An 18194-nucleotide genomic window follows, 5' to 3' on the forward strand; every position below is an offset into this window, starting at 1 on the left:
CAATAACACATACTTAAGCACACTTGTACTCACGCACTGTTATAAAAAGCTGAAGTGGTTACAATATTTGGAATATTTTTCATGCTAAATTTTTTAACTGTCTTATATCATCAAACTGAGAAGCGCAAAGAAATAAGAAACGAGAGATTATCTAAATGGCAAAGACGTTGGGATCTAACAACCACAGGGAGATGGATACATAGACTCATTGGAAATGTGCAGGCATGGGCCGATAGAAAACATGGTAATGTCGACTTTTATATGACGCAGTTCCTGACAGGACATGGTTGTTTCAGAGAATATCCCCACAAGTACGGCCATGATGATGGAGTTATATCTTCATTTTGTACCAAAGCAAATGAAAATGTGGATCATACATGGTATTCTTTTTGAAATTTGAAAAGGTCAAGCCAAGAAGGACCAGGAGATTTGTTGGCTCCTAAAACACTCAGGCTAAAAATTCCATTGTATTTAAAGCTCTGGAAAGAGGGTAGATGGTCAAGGAGGGAAGTAGAAAAGTATCAGAGAAAGATATAGGAAAAAATAGAGATAAAGATAGAGATAGTTAGTCCTGTGAGAATTTTCCAGATTCTTTGGCAAATCAGTAAATATCCTCCAGTTTTAGAGAACGAATATTACTCATCCACGCGTCATCGGAAACCAAACTCGTAGCCGTGCTCTAGCAAAGGCAGGACATTCACACAGAAAGTGCTCAGTGCTATCCGCCTTCTCTAAGCACGACAGGCACATTGGGTTCTCAATGATTCCAATGGTGCTCATATGCCGACCCCATGGATTGTGTCCTGTAATGATACCGACCATCAACCGAACGTTTTTCCTTCCAAGTATTAGTAGAAAGTTTGACAGTTTTCTTTTCGGACTTGTCACAAAACACTTAGCAGTTCTGCATCGTTCTAGACCGGACCATCGCTCTTTACGCAGATTGCATACATAATCGCTGATCCAATTCATGATTCCTGCGGAACTCATTCCGATTATTGGCTCTGGTCCTTGTGGGGGAACCGCTGATCCACGGTTGGCCAATTCATCGGGAATTTCGTTTCCTTGAACACCGGAGTGTCCTGGAACCCATATAGGTGCAAGCTTGTTTTGTCTTGCAACATAATTAAGCTTCTTCTTACATTCTTTCATGTCGATTATACATTCGGCTACTTTCAGGATGGGAAAATTTTCCGTTTAGAAAACAGTTTCCATTTCGCCCATAGCATAGTGATACTTATAACTATCGTTTAAGTACCATCCGGCTCTTGACCCTATTTCATTCTTGGACCCATTGGTAAAGAAAATATCCGTCAAACCTCCCTGCATGCATTCTGGGTTGCTCCATTGCTCACGCAATCTGACATCAAATTTCCTTCCAAATGAAAATGTGGGTATCAGGTCGTCTTTAAGTGCCAAAAACAGTGGATACTGCTCAGATAGCAACTTAAATATTTCCTGTGTACCGAAGTTCCGTCTTCGTGCCAGAAACCATATTTATGGAGTCTACACATTGCTTTTATTGCTTCCTGTTGTATCTTAAGATCCAGGGGGAGCAAATCAAGCATAGCATTTAGGGCATCACCAGAGGTTGTACTCATGGCACCCTTGATGCACAAACATACACTTCTTTGCAGCCTGTATAGTTCCCGGATTGTGTACTTAACCATGTTCCGTCGCCACCAGACCACAGAGGTGTAAGTGATGATTGGTCTGATAAGTGCTGTGTATATCCATAGGACCACAGCAGGTTTCAAACCTAGGTTTTACCAAGAGAAGGCGAAAAAGCGAACGCATAGCACTAGGTAGCTGAAGTTCTGTAGCCAATCGTCTATACTCTTCCTGCAATGTAGTAACTAACGATTGGGCCGTAGCATTAATTTTCGATTGATTTATTTGGGTGCAGGCAAGCTGACGATACCGGACAGGAGAGAATGTTAACTCTGGGCAAACCACTGTTCGAGAATCTCGAGCAACTGTCTGGCACCCTAAGGTTCTTGAAACGCACATACTGGATACAGTCGTGCCGTAAATAACCCTGAAACAAGTTAGCAACGAGGATGTGGCAACAAAATGGTGCGGAAGCGCTAGTTGGACTTTGGAAGAATAACCGCTTTAACCAACCAACCTATTGCGAATATTGCAAATTTATGAAGTGACTTAAATACGTGAGCACATGTGTACATATATATTGTATATAAATAGGTTTTTTTATGTATGCAACTAACCAACTGCCATCTTACCCTAAAGCTCTTCGTATATGGTAATTTCCCTTTAAACAGGACACCTGCCACAAAAGTTTCACAAGCCAGTTTATGTACATCAAAAAAAGCATACAAAAATATACTATAATGGCAATAAAATTAAATCTCTTGATAATATAGGGCAAAGTAGCATGATAACTGTTCATAACTGCTTTTTATAAGTACCCTGCAGGGAAAAATATTAATTGTGAAATGGGAAACGAGCTACTACCACTTTACTTTTCAGCTCAATTAGTTCGTGTTCTATTTTTTATCCAGGCTAGCAAATGCTATTTGTAACACTCCGATGCCTTACGAAATGTCAATTGTCCGGTCATACAACAGCAAAACACCAGTTAAAATATCCCATTAGCGAAAAAGCGTCCGTTCAATATGTTGGATTATCCAGCTCTAATGTACTCAATTCTTTTTATATTTTCAACAGTTTTGTGTAAACAATATGTCAGTCATTAAAAAAGTGCTTATAAGCTACCTTGGTATAATCACGAGTTGAAAAGGTTGAACATTCTAAGAAGTAAATATTTCAAAACGCATAAAAAAACGGCGTCCAGTCCTTCTTGGCCTATTAACAAAAATATTAGAATAAACTTAACCGTTTATAGGTATTCCTTTAAAAAAAATTACATATTTAATGTTGAACCGAAAATAAGATCTAATCCAACGATTTTTTGTTAGTTTATTAAGTCGAAGTCGAATCAGGTTCGGGCATACTTTCTGCAGTTTTCTTTCAAGATAAATTTGTTCGTTGTCCTCCTGTTGTCACAAGTCTGTTTTCGAAGTTTTTTAGTTTAAATATTAGCTGTAATTAATATTAAAAAATGTCACGCATTAGTTTTCCCTTTGAAACTTATTTTCAAACTTTTTGAAAGTACAGCATAGATGGCGCAATTTCTGAGCCTTTTATAGCAACCTCTGGGGTTCCTCAGGGAAATATTTGAAACAACCGCCAGGTGATGCTCTAAGTCAACTGATTTGAGTTATGTTTTTTTGTTAGGCTAGCACATCTGTGATTAAAAGTTATGCGGTCTTGAGTACGCGCGAGTTTTCGAATTTCTGCAGTTTTTAAACTGGATTTGAATTTGCAAAAGAGAGTTTGTATTCAATTTTGCGTTAAACATGGATTCAATGGTGTGAAAACCTTAGAAATATTGGAAACCTTAGAAATCCCATCAACCTTAGCAGGTTTCATAATGGTAACGACGCTTCAGTGATACTTGAGGAGTGCCAGACTAATCCTTCTAACCAACAGGCGAATCTAATTAGAAGTAGATATTCAAGTATTTGATGCCACTTTATCGACAAAAATAGTGGTAAAATACCTAGGAGTGCAAACACAAGGCTAGCTTACTGGGCGCTGCTAACGTAAGCTCATGGCAAACCTTGGAGGTCCAACGCAGAACAAGCGAAAACTTTTAATGGACACGCTGAACTCGATTCTCTTATACGGATGCGAAATATGGGCAGATTCGCTAAAAGTGCAATGCTGGCGAAAAACTCTGCAATCTGTGCAATGCACCTGATCTGGTTTCTTCATACAGAACAGTATCTGAAGCAGCGGTGTTAGCTATCAGCGGAACCATCCCTATAGATATTCTAGCAAAAGAGCGCAAACGGAGATAGGAGGCAAAAAAACACAGGAATCCCAGTACCACACTTCTCCGATATTAGAGTTCAAACGCTCTCACTTTGGCAGGCACGGTGGAACTCTGAACGGTATGGTAGATGGACAGCGAGACTAATCTAAAAAGTGGGTAGAGGTTAACTTTTACCTCACACAGTTTTTGCCCGGAGATGGGTCCTTTCGCAAGTATTTGTGGCGAATGGGAAAAGTGAGCCTACCAAACTGCATATATGGAGATACTGAGTATGATGATGCGGAGCACACCTTTTTTTAAAAACGAGAGGTGGAACATACAAAGAGAGAACAGCTCTGCAACGAGCTATTGGTGTATTTACACCTGAAGAAATAATTGAGAAAATGATTATAGACGAACAAAAATGGAATGCCGTCGCAAATTTTGTGGAGGATATTATCCGAAAAAAGAAGCGGCAAATGGAAATTTACGTTGAAGAGCATTGAGCATAGGTTTCTCAAAACAGGCGACCCTGGACGCAGGGTGAGTATGTAAGTGTCCTTCTTAGGACGCCATCTTGGCCATCTTCCTCGAAGCAATACGGAAGCAGTCCCGGGGTGGAGGAAAAATCCAAGAGAAGAGAAGGGGTATTTTTAGTGGAATCACCACACACGTAGTAGCGATGGTTACTATAAGGCGGGCTATGTAAAATTTGCTTTTTGAATCGGCTATAAAAAAAAAACTAATATATATATTAATATTTAATAATATTTTTTCAAACTTTTTTTTTTATTTTGAAGATTGAACATTGTCATTTATGAATGACAAATAATATCGTTCAAATGACAGCCACGACTGGCTTTACAGTAGGCCATACGATTAACCCAATTTTTAAGCACATTTTCGATTGTTTGGGCTCCAATTTCATGAATGGCAACTTCGATTTCGTGTTTTAAAGCATCAGTCATCCCTGGAGGGTTCGCATAGCATTTGTCCTTAACGGCTCCCCACAAAAAATAGTCCAACGGGCTTAAATCACAGCTCCGAGGCGGCCAATTGATATCGGAATTTCGGCTGATTATTCGGTTTTCAAAAACGGTAACCAAAAGTTCGAGTGTAACTTTGGCAGTGTGACAAGTTGCACCGTCCTGATGAAACCAAATGTCGTCCATGTCACCCTCTTCAATTTTTGGAAATAAAAACTCGTTGAGCAAGTCACGGTAACGCTCGCCATTTACTGTAACCGCGGAAGAAGAAGAAGACTCACCACTTTGGAAATACGTTTTCAATATTTCCCAATTTCGTTCAAGCGTATAGCGTCCCATTTCGTAAATGTCACACATTTAAGTAAATTATGAACACATTTGACATGTCATTTGTGTTACCATTCTCAAAAAATAGGTGGTTCAAAAAGCAAACGCTATTTGGCCCACCCTGTATATGGTGCGAAGGCATTTTTAACCCGACCTCACCGCCGAAAAAAAAACAAAAGGAGTGCCAGACTGGCGCTTCAACCTTTTCACCTACCTGCCTACCAATCACAAACAAGTATGACTTCTTCAATTAAATACTATGTAGTACTGAACTGGAATGCTACCATACTAGTTTGGCTTTTTCCTGCATGGTATTTACCCAAAAAAACAAATAAGTACAGTAGCCCTGTACTCTTATCATTACCAGCGATGCCATAAATTAAGAACAGCGAAGTCCGAAAAACAAAGCAAAAACCAAACAATATATAGGAGCTGATATAGTTATTTTTCTGATTACACTACGCAACTTATGGAACTTATCCAAATCAATTCAACTTGCAAAATATGCCAGCGAGTTCCAGGCAGAACTATTAGCAATCAAAGAAACATGCAAATCACTAAAATACTTCAAAGAAATTGGTGTAAGAGTAGCTATCTTTTCAGACAGTCAAGCTGTTGTCAAAGCCTTAGATTCGAATTCCATTTCATTTCATTTCAGGGGAATTAAAATTGCTTGGTCATTGGATTCAAATTATTCTGATATGGGTTCCAGGTCACAGCAATATAGAGCGGAATTAAATAGCACAGAAGCTAGCAAGAAAAAGTTCTACTCTCGACTTAACAGAGGCGGTGGCAGTTGGTACCCCATTCTTCACAATAAAAACATCCATTGCTTCACACTACTATTCTTTTGCAGAAGGAAGGTGGAAGCAATTAGCTAAATGCACTACTACATGAAAAACATGGCCCTCGTACAACATCCAGAGAACGAATTACATATGAGGATGCTCTCACCCAAATTTTTCACGTATCACTACAACCCTTACAGGTCATTAGAAGGTACGGGATCATGCAGCCAGACTTAACCTTGCTTTCAATCCCATTTGCAGAAGCTGTCAAGCGGAGGTGGTAAAAGAAAGTCTTTTTCGCTATTTATGTGAATGTCCAGTTCAAGCTAAAGCAAGACTTCGCTCTTTCAGCCATTTGTTTTCTTATAAGTTCGAAACATTTCGCTTATCTGGGTTCCACAGGCCCACATTATGGTATCAAAACGGCACGTAGGTGCTACTTGAAGTGTACCTGTGGTACTCTTGCCATCTAACCTACCTACCTAAGGTCGAAATTACAACTCACCATCGTAACTTGCTCACTCCCTTGGAATTCCTCGAATGGGAAGACGGCACAAAATCAAAGTAAAACGAGGCCCATTTCGATCTAAATAACCGTTATTATGTGTGACTATTATTAACAAATTGTTAAAGGAAGTTTTCTGTTTTCTGTCCAGAACTGCGCTGAAAGAGAATACCTTGCACTTCTATGTACGCAATTTCAATAAGATGGAACAGGTTGGCATACATATTCAGACCAGTTATTGGCCAGCTGTAGCGAAAAATCACGATTATTGTCTGAAGAATTCTTATTCATAGTAATAGAAGCATATTTGTTCTGCATACATGTTCTAACTGATAATTTTTCAACTGGTCCGATTCTAGCCACTCTCGAACTAGTCCATCAATTACCAGTTCATAAGCTCAAATGTTTGTTGAGTAGTTTGTTTGGCTTTTTACTGTATACATTGCTAGTAAGAAACAATAAATCTCATTTGTTTTTATTTTTCATACGGCAATAATCAATAAACAAAAAAATTAATTAAATTTCTCTCTCTGACTCTCAGTTTTTCTTATCACATAAGATTGTGAAATTGAGTAATTATTTCATTCAAATTGTTTTTTTTTGTATTAGAGATTTTAATTAGTACGTAGATGTTCAGAGCCATATTTATGTGTGTAGTGTACAAATTTATACCCGTGTGTACTAGAATGGTAAAGAAAATGAGCTAAAAAAATTCTAGTCTACATTTTGAATATACCGAAAATACATGACAAGTCTAATACCACTTAACGATTGTCTAAAGCAGTACGCTTAGCATGGTAAGTACAATGGACTTAATCATATCTGTTTGCTTCTATTGTTAGCGCGCTCTGTAACAACTGAGATATCTAATCGGTATGTAATTAGTTTGCGCTTAAAATAGGTGACATCAGCCATTAATCCAGGGAATTTTCCGCATAAGAACGGCCTGGGAGAAGAGATAGCATATTTTTATAGAAATTGAAGTATGTGTGTTTTCGAGATGTTGGTGTGCATTTTGTTTTTATGATTTAATAATTTTTATATGATGATTAAATGTGCACTGTAACTGGGAAACAAGCTTGAGACAAACGTAATTAACCTGAAAAACAGATTTCTATGCTGATTTATCACAAGAATGTGCAAAGGGTTGAGACTTTGACCCCAACCCTAAACACCATTTTCGGGACCTTGTTATCTTTTTTATGTTGTAAATTTTAATCACATACATATGTGTGTATTAATAAATCATTAGATGGCTTTTACCTACCATCTAACCTAGCCTACCTTATGCGAAAACTAAGTAGGCCGTTTTATTATAGATGGCATACTTCCTGTATTTTTTTTTATAATGATAAGGCCTGAGAGTATAGATCAGATACCGTTTGCTATATTTAATGTCTGCGCATGCAGTTGGGTATCAATACGCAAAGCAATTTTGAAATGCTGTAAGCACTCGCAACGGCATTGTCGTCGTTTTTGATTTATGTAGATAAGAAAGGTATTCGATGTTTCACGACGACAAACCGAGCTACCGAACTGTTATCAGAAAACTGGGGAGCGTGTGCTCTCCCTCTCATGTATTAGTACGATACATACAGCAGTAATTGTTGCTGGTTGCTTTGGTATGGTGTTCTTATTAGACATAGGAGACTTCATAGAAACTGAGAACTGGTATTAACATGAGAGGTATATTTATTTTGAAATGTAGAAGAGAGTCACTTCAGACGACAAATAGTACTAAATAATAACGCAAGTAGTAGTTAAGAGAGCAGTGAAGTTCTTTACTAACGAAAAGAAAGCACATTATTGGAAATCAATTTGATATGATAATAATACTGTTAGACATAATTGTTAAGCTTTGTTCCTGTATGTCGAGTTTTGGTTTATTTTTCTCAGCTACTAAAGAAAAAAGTAGCCCTAACTAATAAATAAAAATTTATTCTGCAAAGTGCGGGCATTTGTAAATGATTTTTTTTGATACACTTTGATACAGTGATAGCTGCTTGTGGAATGAGAAATCTGAGATCAAATGCAGTAACTATCTAAGTGTAATAGAAAATCATGTCATTGAGAAAATCACTGCAAATATCTATAAATTACAGAAGTACAGTAGAGTGATTCCGCGTCAAGTATTTTGGATAATGCTATAAATTTTTCTGAAAACTGTTTTAATTGCCGGCTTGAGTATAATAAGAAGTGAGTTAAAGAGATTAAAAAAAGAAATAATAGTTCTGAGATTTCTTTAATGTTGAATTTTCTAGTAGAGACTTTTTGAAGTGAAATATCAGATTTTTTTTTATACAACATTTTTTAAATTGTTTAGGATAAAATATACTTTTTACAAATATTTATTAGGAAAAAATAATTTGTTTTTTGTTAAAGATTTTTGAGAGAAAAAATTTACTCTGTTAAAACTTTTTGAAAAAACACAAAACAAAAAAACAGTTTTATGTATTCGCCTGCTTGAGTATAATAAGGAGTGAGTTATAGAGATTAAAAAAAATTAATAATTCCGAGATTTATTCAATGTTGAATTTTCTAGTAGAGACTTCTTTACAGTGAAATATCAGACTGTTTTTTTATACAACATTTTCTAAATTGTTTAGCATAAAATATACTTTTTACAAATATTTATTAGGAAAAAAATGTTGTGTTTTTGTTAAGGATTTTTGAGAGAAAAAAATTTATTTTTTTCAAATTTTTTGAAAACAAAAATTTTCTGTAAATTGTTTAATTTGTTGGCTTGAGTATAATAAAAAGTGAGTTAAAGAAAAAATAAAAATAATACTAATCTTGATATTTCTTCAATGTTGAATTTTCTAGTAGAGACTTTTTAAAGTGAAATATGGGATTTGTTTTTATTTTTATACATTTTTTTCTAAAATGTTTAGGATACAATATACTTTTTACAAATATTTGTTAGGAAAAAAGAATTTCTGTTTTTTGTTAAAGATTTTTGAGACAAAAAATTTACTCTGTTAAAACTTTTTGAAAAAAACAAAACAAAAATTTCAGAAAAAAGTTTTATTCACCGGCTTGAGTATAATAAGGAGTGAGTTAAAGAGATTAAAAAAAAGTAATAATAGTTCTGTGATTTCTTCAAGGTTGAATTTTCTAGTAGAGACTTCTTTAAAGTGAAATATCAGACTGTTCTTTTTTATGCAACATTTTGTAAATTGTTTAGGATAAAATATACTTTTTACAAATATTTATTAGGAAAAAAGAGTTTCTGTTTTTTGTTAAAGATTTTTGAGAGAAAAAAATTTATTTTGTTAAAAGTTTTTGAAAAAAAAAATTCTGAAAATTGTTTTATTTGCCGGCTTTTAGTGTAATAAAAAGTGAGTTAAAGAGATTAAAAAAAATTAGTAATTCTGAGATTTCTTCGATGTTGAATTTTCTAGTAGATATTTCTTTAAAGTGAGATATCATTAGATGTCTTTTGAGTTTTTTATATAATTTTTTCTAAATTGTTAAGGATTAAATATACTTTTCACAAATATTTATTTGGAAAAAATAATTTGTTTTTTGTTAAACATTTTGAGAGAAAAAAGTATTTCATTAAAATTAAAAAAAAAATGTATTTTGTTCTTTTTTTTTCGAAAAATACTCAACAGCTCTGAATAAGGAACACTGCACTGATGTTAAATGCTCGCAGTGGAAATTGAAACCATGATCCAAGAATGATAGAATACAAGATTGTGCCCGTCAGAGAGGCTTAATGCCACACTGGCACAATTGAGCGAGAGAAAAGTGAAAATGCGAGCAAGAATGCAAGAAGAAGAAGAAATAAATACGGGATAATTGCAAAAATGAGATGCCAAACACACAGCGATTCTTTCGAATTGCTGAGAGTAAAGTAGCGGTACACCGATCGGCGCCGCCTTATTACTCTCTCTATCATGCTCCAGATCTAAAACAAGCATAAACACCCTCGGCTACCAATACTCAGGTATCAATTCGGCTCCAATTGGTTATTGCTTTCCCCACGCAGTGAGAGTATACATGTAGAGAGCAAGCAGGCCGAGAATCGCACTTTCTTGTCTTCATACATTTTCTCTTACACGTTTTCTAAATTTGGTATTAAAGGGTTTGGTAATTATTTCGATTCTATTTTAATTCAAAACATTTGTTAAAATATTATCCTGAAAAATATGCAGCGCATATTGAACTGCACCGCTTTATATGTATTTGTGTATTTGTAGGCAGCCAAGGTTGTGAAATAATTTTTATGGTGCTTGAAGAAGAGAGATAAACTTCGCTTAGATAAGCATTAATTAAAACTTTGCCATGCGATAAACAATATCAGCCATATACACCGTGGTAATGTGTGGGAAATTTTTTTTTTTCTAGATTTTGATCAAATTTATAGGCAATATTTTCTCATATAAATATCACAGGTAAAAAATGTTATGTGTTTATTTTCGTTTTGAGATTAAATTATTTGAACTTTTACGGCTTGCATTAAATTTTTTTTAATTCAATATTTTGGTTTTTGAAATTATTGCGCATGCATATATGTTTTCATATTAGAATGACTTAAAGAAACTAATTTTTTTTATTGATTTCTTCTTTTAAAAAAAATATTCATAGTTATTTGTTTTACTATTTGTAATTTACTCACTCCACGAACGCTTTGAAAATTACTCTACGAAAAATCCACTTTACCTTAATTTGGTATAAAATATTTACCGATCGATATTATTTAATCTACTATTTTAATTTCCCTTCACAAATGTCCAAAAATTATGTTTTATTAAAAAAAAAAATTACTCAAGTAAACTTGTTTTTTTTTACATACAGCCATGGCCATATAAATAGCACATTTAGACTCTGAAAGCAAAGAGTTGAACATGTTTTTAAATTATTATTTTTTATTGTGAAAAAAAGCAACATAAAAAATAAAAAACTTATTTACTTCCACTTTAACACAAAAAACAGGTCAAAATGAATTTCAGTTCTGATTTAATTTGCGAGACCGTTGATAACGTACGAAACCTCCTGAACACATAAATAGCGCATCCCAACAAATTCGAAATAAAAGCAAAAATAGTAAACAAATGAGATAGTTAAGTAATTATATTGTTTTACCAGATTAGAATTCTGTACTATATCCACTTCAAGCCGTCGCTCCATGCTTTCTAAAGGGTGGTTAAGTTTCAAGGGGCGGTGTTGATTTTGAATAAAATACAATTGTTTTAGGAAATTATTACCATTTCTCTTTTTAGTGATAATACTGATATGGCTCAATTACGCGTAGAACAAAATATCAGCCAAATAGCCGCCACGGTCTCGGCGGCACACCTCCATCCGATGGTCCAAATTTTCAATGACGCTGAGGCATAATTGAGGTTCTATGCTGTTAATGTACCGAATTATCTCATCCTTTAGCTCTTGAATTGTTGCTGCCTTATCGACGTACACCTTTTCTATCAAATAACCCTAAAGAAAGAAGTCCAACGGTGTCAAATTACATGATCTTGGCGGCCAATTGACATCGCCGCGACGTGAGATTATTCGGCCATCAAATTTTTCGCGCAAAAGAGCCATTGTTTCGTTAGCTGTGTGACAAGTGGCACCGTCTTGTTGAAACCAGATACCGTCCACATCCATATCTTCTAATTCGGGCCATAAAACGTTCGTTATCATCTCACGATAGCGAACACTATTCACAGTAACTACCTGACCGGCCTCATTTTGGAAAAAATACGGCCCAATGATGCCGCCGGCCCATAAACTGCACCAAACAATCACTCAAATGCGGCAATTCTGCGTGTTGACGAATCCATTGAGGTGAAAACGTGTCTAATCACTGAAGATGCTTTTCTTTGAAAATTGGTCATTCACTGTTGCCATTTCCTGCCACCATTCTGGCTATTGACTTGATTGTGTATCTTTCCATGGTTCAAATTGAATCAATCTGGAATTGAAAAATGTCAAATGAAATGCAGAAAAACACTTGACGTTTAGGTGTGGTTTACATTAAACATCGGCCCTTGAAATTAAACCACCCTTTACAAGCGTGTGGTATCTTTCCTTTGGAATCGAGTACCAAGCCTCCTCAACTCCGGCCCACAAATCATCAAAATTTTAAAAATTTTTGTTAGTGATATTGATCTTAACGCCATTCCACAAATTCTACTCGATTGAGATCAGCGCTCTGCGCCGGCCAGTCCAGTACATTAATTTTTTCTCTTCTGAGCCATTGCTTCGCTGTCTTGCAGTATGTTTTGGATCATTGTCGTGCATAAATGCTCAATTTAATGGCATAAACTCAAACACAAATGGCTCCATTTTATTCTGGAGCATATCCAGATACTGAAATATATCCATTTTACCAACCACGCAAACAATCGGCCCAACACCACGCCAGGAAAAAGATCCCCAAGCCGTGATGCTTCCGCCGCCGTGTTTAATCGTCTTTTTTGTGAACCTAGGATTTAGCGTTCGATTTGTTGGACGACGTATCATCCTATTTAAAAAAAAAAAAAAGAAAAAAAAAAACAAGTCGACCATCCCATTTATTTTGGTGTCGTCGGTCCAAAGTACGTTTTCCCAAAACTGAATAGATTTGCCTTTGTGGGCTTTTGCAAAGGCAAGTCGGTGTTTGATATGTCTTTTTGAGAGGAGTGGTTTTTTCTTCTTATGCGGCCAACTATCTGGGCTTCTTTAAGGCGCCTTCCTACCAGCTTTCTGGACACCTGTAGACCAGATTCTTGGTTTATTTCAAGCATTAGTTGCCGTGCCGACTTAGGAGGATCTGCTTTTTGCTCTTGCGTATTATGGCTCCATCCACATTAACATCAATTTTTCACGGCTTTGGTTTTCTTTCCATTTTTTTGCTTAGATAGGATGAACTTTTCTTAACTAAATTAAAAGCATTATAAAACATTTTCCCAGAGCACATAATCATTTCATCATCGTAACTTAACTGTGAATGGTGAGCGCTACCGTGAAATGATATCCAACTTTTTGTTTTGCCCAAAACGCAAGAACTTGACTTGCATGACCTAAGGTTTCAGCAAGACGGTGCCAAATGCCAAACAGCACGCGTAACAATGGACTTGTGTTCGAGGCGAGTTCGGTGAACATTTTATTTCACGTTCGGGACTGTCAATTGGCCAACCAGATCGTGCGATATAACGCCTTTCGATTATTTTTTGTGGGGCTATGTTAAAGCTCATGTCCATTCAGACAAGCCTGCTTCAATTAACGCATTGAAAGACAACATTAAAGCATTTATATGTGAGATACCGGCCGAAACATTGGAAAGAGTATGCCAAAATTGGACTAATCGAACCATTTGAAGCGCATTTCGCTTAAATGTAAGCTTAATAATGGTAATAAATGTAAACAAACAAATTTATTTGATCAAATCAGAGTTCGTACTAAAAACTTAACTTAACACATAAGGTTCACATTTGCCCTATTTATCTGTCCATGGCTGTATATGTCAACGTATTAATAAATAGCCAATAAAATTCATGATGCTGGAGCATCTGCATTCAATTGTGTCCTGTACACTAAAAAAATAAAAACAAAAAATTGTTTTTTTTTTTACTGGATCTCGACACAATTTCTTGGTACATATTTTTCAAAATTAATTTTTCATATATATATTTGTATAAGTTTTGGTGTCGGGATTAAAGTCGTTGAATCTGTATAGCTGCAATGAGTTTTTTATTATTTTAAAAATATGTAATTTTAATTCAATTCGCATTAATCTTAAAAATTTCGTTTTAATTCAATTCAATAATTCAATTCATTTTAATTCAATTTTCATTGTTAAGCGCCAATTTTTTCACTTTCATATATTTTCTTTTGAAGTTCATGGAAAATAATTTTGTTTTTTTATGCCAAGTTTGGAGAAGAAAAATCACATTTAGCATACGAGCCAGCTCGCGCTCTCTTATTCTCTTTAATCAAACTCACTTGAAAATATGAAAACTTAAGTTTTTTGCGAAATTCTTGATATATAAGTATGTATGTATATGTAAATAAGTAAATGTATTTTTCTACTTCAAGTAAGTAGTTCCGCGCGTAAGAATCGTTTTAACTGTAATAAATTCTAAAACACAACTGACTGAATTTTTTATTTCAGCTAAGATAATTGCTGGTTAGCACCCACTAATGTCCGCGCCCACCCTTTCGCTGCTCACACCATTGCAGCACGCTGGGAGAGGCTCATTCATGTATGGGAGCATAGAGTGGCGGAGGTGAAAAAAATGATATACAATGTTAAATTACTACGAAAGCTCTGCGGTGAAGGAGTACAGTGTTTTGTCACTGATGGAAGCATTCGTGTGTTATTGAATATTTCAGCATGTATGTGCACGTGGAAATAAATTCATATATTCATACCATAAATACAAACAGTGTAGCAAAAAACTGTGTAAATAATGTTTCTTGTTTGTTAATATATTTATATTTCGATTGCACAGTTTTTAAGCCCAATGAATTTTAATTTTTGTATAATAAAGAGTAAGTTTGTGGCTTAAAATACTCTTTGATTTTTGATAACTTTTTTCCCTGACGGTGTTCCGTATTTAAAGGGTGGTTAAATTTTAAGGGCTGATGTTGAATATAAACCACACCTAAACGTCAAGTTTTTCTTTTTGCATTTCATTTGACATTTTTCAATTCCAGACTAACCCAATTTGAACCATTGAAAGATACACAATCGAGCAACGCGTTAAAGTTATTCAGGCTTATTATGAAAACGGGAGTTCAAATCAAAATGCATATCGCGCACTTCGTGAAGTAAATTCAGTGATGAGGCACATCTTCACCTCAGTGGACTCGTCCATAAGCAGAATTGCCGCATTTGGGCGAATGATAATCCAAGAGTGATTGCCGAAAAACCAATGCACCCACAAAGAGTGACTGTTTGGTGCGGTTTATGGGCCGGTGCCATCATTGAGCCGCATTTTTTCTAAAATGAGGCCGGTCAGGCAGTTACTGTGAATAGTGTTCGCTATCGTGAGATGATAATGAATTTTTTATGGCCCGAATTGGAAGATATGGATGTGGACGATATGTGGTTTTAACAGCACGGTGCCATTTGTCACACAGCTGGCGAAACAACGGCTCTTTTACGCGAAAAATTTGATGGCCGAATAATCTCACGTCGCGGCGATGTCAATTGGCCGCCAAGATCATGTGATTTGACACCGTTGAACTTCTTTCTTTGGGGTTATTTGAAAGAAAAGGTGTACGTCGATAAGCCAGCAACAATTCAAGAGCTAAAGGATGAGATAATTCGGCACTTTAACGGCATAGAACCTCAATTATGCCTCAGCGTCATCGAAAATTTGGACCATCGGATGAAGGTGTGCCGCCGAGGCCATTTGGGCAATATTTTGTTGCATACGTAATTGAACTATACCAATATTATCATAATAAAGAGAAATGACAATAGTTTCCTAAAAAAATTGTATTTTATTCAAAAATCAATACCGGCCCTTGAAACTTAACCATCCTTTATATGTACATATATACAAATATACATATTTATGATTAGATGTTTGGCTGTGTTCCTCGTCCTATTTGTGGTTTGTTATTTTTTCAGACCTTTAACCGACTCTCAGCAAATTTGAAAGAATCAGCTGATTGGCTGACATCCCGTGGGTCATACAGCGGTTTTTTAAGGGCAAACTGAGGTTATGTTGGTAATATACGAAAAAAATCAAAACACTTTCCCCTCATGTTGCTCCGTTACCATCTGAATAACTACTGATCGGTCGAGTGTGTAAATATGGTGAAATAAATCAGAAGGTGTGGCCATGATCACATCGTTAATCGGCTCTCAGCAAATTTAAAGAACCAACTGATTGGCTGATGTAACAGGGGTCATGATAGCGGTTTGTTTGCGAGTTTGTGATTGAGTTTGTGTTGGTAATATACGAAAAAAGTCAACACACTTACCCCTCATGTTGCCTCGCTGTCATCTGAATAACGACTGATTGGTCAAGAGTGTGATCGTGGTGAAACGAGTTCAGAAGGTGTGACCAAGACCAGACCGTTAACCGGCTCTCGGCAAATCAACTGATTGGCTGATGTAACTCGGGTCATGATTGCGGTTTGTTCGCGAAAAAAATTAACATACTTTCCCCTCATGTTGCTTCGTTGCCGTCTGAATAATAACTGATTTGCGGAGGATAATAATATACCTATGTATGTGAAATGAGCGTTCAGAATTCTGCTGTCGAATCCGCGGTGACGGGGCAGTCGAAGTTACTCTCACTACTTTGCTTTTCCTCATAGCAGATGCCCATAACCTGGGAATCTATGATACTTGGATCAAGGCGAATCTATTAAACTTAGTATCGGTCAATGCGCATTCACTAAAGTTGATGGCACTAGACCAACAACATTGTTCTGTACGTTTGATTGCCAAAGCAAAGCATTATGAGACTAGAAAACAAATAATGAATTTGCCGTGTCCATGCCCCTGTCAGCACAAAATGAAGCAAGGCGATTTCATTCTCGGTTTTCTACTTTTCCGTGCCAATTAAACGTAGAAAACGTTGTTGTTGGTCTAGTGCGACCACTCTAGTGTCAGCCTTGCCTTGGATTATATACGTACATGTCTGAAAATAAAGCGCTTTACATCAAACACATTTTTACCGTGCAGTTGCTTTTTTCTTGAGTGAGTTTTTCAAGAATGAAATCACAAAAAATTGTCACAGGAAACATCTCAAAACTCAGTTGAGCTACATTCAACTGTAACGTCAGCTAAAAATAGAGCTGATTAAGTAGGTTCTTATAAAAGATGACAGAAATCAGCAGTTAACAGATCAACTTTCCTTAAATAACTAAATAAGCTAATCTTGATGCAAATGTTGCTTATATTTAAGGCAATAAACTTCTTTTTATTCAAAGGGAATTTATGTTTTATTTTTTATTTTCTTTTCTTCAGAAAGGTAAGCTTCTTAGATTTTACGTTAAAAGTAAATCGCGTACATTTTACAACTATTCAATCTTACGATTATTTCTAATAAACAAATTGTGATTTTTATTAAATCCCAAGTATTTAATTTTATTTTGCCCTTTTTTTTGAAATATTTGATTTGAAAATTGTTTGCTATATCGTATATTTAATGCAAGCCTAGTGCGGTGTTCAGATTTTTTTCTAATTTTGTTAAAATTTACAAAATTAACATTTCTATATACATATATATATATACATAATTGGCGCGTACATCCTTTCTGGGTGTTTGGCCGAGCTCCTCCTCCTATTTGCGTCGTGCGTCTTGATGTTGCTCCACAAGTGAAGGTACCTACAGTTTCAAGCTGACTCCGAACGGCAGATATTTTTTTTATGAGAAGCTCTTTTATGGCAGAAATACACTCGGAGGTTTGCCATTGCCTGCCGAGGGGCGACCGCTATTAGAAAATTTTTAATGTTTTTGTTTTTTACTTTTCTAGGGCTAATAGTTTTTTGCTATTAAGACAAAACTTGCAATTACCACAAAATTTCTAAAGAATTTCATTTGCTGTGGTATATGAAATATATATACATACATTTTTGTCGCACTGTATGCGTTCATATGTAGTTTATAGTTCTTGTTGTAAAGCTATTTGATATTAAAAAACACGCTTTCAGCACACTTTGGTGCTGCCATGTGCCACATTGTTGGTTTACTCTCTTTTGTAGTTATCAGTACGTATCCGTTATTTAAGGTTTGATAACTGGTGTTTTTATTTGTTTTTTTTTTCTTTGTTTTTGTTACTTAGTTAAGAAAGTGTACGTG

General features: G+C 35.7%; 1 protein-coding gene across 1 annotated transcript in view; it reads right to left on the reverse strand.

Annotated features, from left to right (window-relative positions):
* LOC128864401 (CD63 antigen) overlaps positions 1 to 14519 on the reverse strand; it is a 36968-nt gene extending 22449 nt beyond the window's left edge. The window contains exon 1 of the mRNA XM_054104036.1: positions 14374 to 14519. The gene's annotated coding sequence lies outside the window, so the exon portion shown is untranslated. The remainder of the gene's footprint in view (positions 1 to 14373) is intronic.
* Between the last annotated feature and the right edge of the window lie 3675 nt (positions 14520 to 18194).

The sequence above is a fragment of the Anastrepha ludens genome, chromosome 5 (genome assembly GCF_028408465.1).
Source record: "Anastrepha ludens isolate Willacy chromosome 5, idAnaLude1.1, whole genome shotgun sequence".
NCBI classification, from domain to species: domain Eukaryota; kingdom Metazoa; phylum Arthropoda; class Insecta; order Diptera; family Tephritidae; genus Anastrepha; species Anastrepha ludens.